Source organism: Pinus tabuliformis, chromosome 6, assembly GCF_031772625.1.
Source record: "Pinus tabuliformis cultivar Carrire ecotype Pingquan chromosome 6, CPIR1, whole genome shotgun sequence".
NCBI classification, from domain to species: domain Eukaryota; kingdom Viridiplantae; phylum Streptophyta; class Pinopsida; order Pinales; family Pinaceae; genus Pinus; species Pinus tabuliformis.
The window spans coordinates 288,506,586-288,509,747 of record NC_142292.1 but is presented as its reverse complement, the minus strand read 5'-3'; the positions used below and the strand labels follow the sequence as shown (position 1 = coordinate 288,509,747).

The following is a 3,162-nucleotide window of genomic DNA, read 5'->3' as shown; positions in this document are numbered from 1 at the left end:
CCTGTAGATTCTGATTCCCTTCATCACTATAGAATTAGAGTTCATCTAGTCCCCATAGGTGCCTCAAGTGATACTTCATATGTTCTATAAGTGATGTTGAAAGGGTCGATGTCTAGTGAGGTTTTTGTTAGCCAAAATTTGTACACTAACCTAGGTTAGGGCTTCCCCAGTGCCAAAAAATGGTTTTGTTGATAGGACCAGGATCTATGCTTGAGGGGAATGTGGAATTGCAATAAGGAGGAGATAAATCATTGGATCGAAGAAAAAGAGCGAGAATTTTCTCTAGGTGAGATTTGAGAGTAGTGGATCAATAATGAAGAGTTGTTACAGAGGTATGTATTCACTAAGTTTCACAATATTTTCTTAGTTGAACTCACAAATATGTTAACAAAGTGGATATAAAGGTTTAACGATAAGAATAGAAATTGCTGAACTATTGAGCCAAAAAGAAGGACTCCTGAATTGGTTCAAGAATTGAATTCTGTTGGACACCTAATCCTAAAGGGTTAGCGTGGAAGTTGAATGGACAAAGCAGTCCAAGAGACCTTGGGATCTGAATCCCAAGAGTCACCTATTGTACTATAAATGTACATCTATTGTTACTAAAAATTGTACTCACTGATTTATCTTTCTCATATCTGTCTTGCTATCCATGTGAGTTTAACATGGTATCAGAGCCTTGATGAGTGGCCTGTTTTACTGAGCAACTGGTCTGAGTTGCCTTGAATAGTGCTGACTAGAGCTGGCCTAGTCTTCTGTAACGCTCCATTAATTCTATCATCCCTGCGCTGTACCTGCGCCCTGCTCTTCTGAAGCTACACACTACCGTAACGTTGCCTGAAACACTGCATTTAATACGCTGCCTCTGTTATGCGTTTCTTTCTCTGCCATTACCTGCGCTCTGCTCCATACTTTTGTTGTAATTATTGGTTTGCTGTAATTATGTTGGGTTTGGTGTAATTATATACCACTGTCCGCTGTCTAAACGCTTGTGAAGGCTGCCCTTAAGCCTGTGTTTAAATGCCCCTTCGCTCTATTTTGTGGCCTTTTTGCATGATAGCTATGACATTTACGCTCCTATCAGAAGCATTTCCTCTATTTAATCCCCTGGAAATATTCATTCAAAGGAATTCCTTCTGTGCTACTCTGACAAAACGCTTCGGTGCTACTGTGTAGTAACACCTATTTGTGCCCTCTTTACCTGCCACTCTCTGTCATATATTCTCTTTTTGATGCGTTATACCTGCTCCAGATCGGCGACCGAGGGCTTGAGACTTTATGCCACCTAACGTGTAATTCCAGGGCAGATTTTGCTTGTAAACAACGCCATTGCAGTTGTTTATGATTAGCCCGGGCAGAGAAAGGATCCGGCGGATTTCACTGCGGATAGACGAGTGGCCGTTTGTTCTGGTGCCTCCACGCAGGACGTAGCATTGATTCCTTCACAATTATGAATCCTCAGATCAACAAGCCTTGGCATTCTCACAGCCTCTAGTGAAATATTTGGACAGTGGGACGCATCAAGAAAACGGATATCTGTACAAGCAGCTGCAATTTCTCTGAGTGTATCATCACTAACATAAGAGCAATTGGAAATATCCAAGGACTGTAATAATGGACATAATATAGCTGCACCACGAACTCCTGGATCTGAAAGCTTATGGCATGAAGATACATCAAGCTCTCGAAGAAAAGGGCATGACAATATGGCAGATGAAATGCTTGAGCGCTTAAGCGACAAGGTTTCCAGCAGAGAACAACTGACAGAGATTCGAAGTGCTCGACATCGCATAACCTCAAGATAATGCAAAGACTCATGATGAATGTGTATCTCTTGAGTACCGCCTCTCTCCAAAGCAGCTTCAGTGATTACCAACCGATTCAACACAGGAAAATCGGCCAATAAGCTGAAAAATGCGTCACTTAAAGTTCCACGGTCTATAGTTAATACCTCAAGACTCCTAAGAGTACGCAATGCTTCACGGACAGGAACATCAAAAAGCCTAAGCTCCAGAACCATTTTCGTATTTGCTCTGCAAACAAGCTGTATGGTCTGATGGGCAGCTGTATGGACGCTTGATTTTGTGACTGTATGGATGTCTGATCGGCGACTATATGATGGTTATGCCCAGTTCGACGCGTATGGATTGTGATTATGTCTGCTTTCATGTATTGACTGTGGGTTCATATTCAACCGAGAAAGTGTTCAAGCCCACACGCAATGTGTCTCTGAAGCGGAGAAATATGGTCCTAAAGGTGAAGTAAAGGGTATCAAGAATAAACCTAATGAAAGTCGGAATGCTGATGTTGATTTTCGTGTTATGCTGACATTTGTAGAATTTTATGAGACTCTTATAGGATTTGTGAATTTCAAACTTTATTATGCTATATGTTTAAAGTATCCACCAATACTTGATCCAAGATTGGAGGCAGCGGCAGCGGCAGCAGAACCCGCTTCAAATACTGTGAACCCGCTTCAGGACGATGTTGCTGAAATCGTTGTAGACCAGTGGAGTTGCTGAAATCTGCCCATGTCTTATATGTGTTTGATTACTCAATCCATTATTCCTTGCGCACGGCGCATTATGTCATTAGAAATATAAGTTCATAAGCTATAGCATCAGTCAATTGCTCTGCATTATACTCCAGCCCAAACATTCTCACAAATTCCATGTTAGGATCCTTCAAGTACATATTATGTGAACAGTCAATAAGGTAATCCGATCCTTCTTCATCAGTTTTTTTGAAATAAACACAGTACAATTGGGCTACCTGCCTTACTGCATTTACAGGTCCAGTCAACCCCATTATTTTTGCATGAAATTCTTTGAGATATGCACGCAATTGTGAAGGAGTATCACGCAAGGGATCGATGGTAATAAACACTGGGTTAATCCTCATGTTCTTCAAATCTAAGATATCAATGACTTTGACTATCTTGTTTGAATAAATTCTTTGCACGTGCCAATGAGGAGGCTTTCATACACTTGCTGGAGAGTATTCTTGTACACAAGATTTAATTTGTGAGCACTGGGAGTAGTGTGGGCATAGATATTTCTTAAGTCTGATTTTTGTCAGAACTTGAAAGTAAGAACAGCATTCAGTTCAAATTTATGGTGGTAAATGTACAGTTGGGAATCTTATAATTATTAAAACATTCAG

The 3,162-nt window shown here is 40.7% G+C and overlaps 1 pseudogene; it reads right to left on the bottom strand.

Annotated features, from left to right (window-relative positions):
- Nucleotides 1-2,583: 2,583 nt before the first annotated feature.
- On the bottom strand, nucleotides 2,584-2,901 carry LOC149258469 (protein HCC2 pseudogene; annotated as a pseudogene).
- Nucleotides 2,902-3,162: the final 261 nt, after the last annotated feature.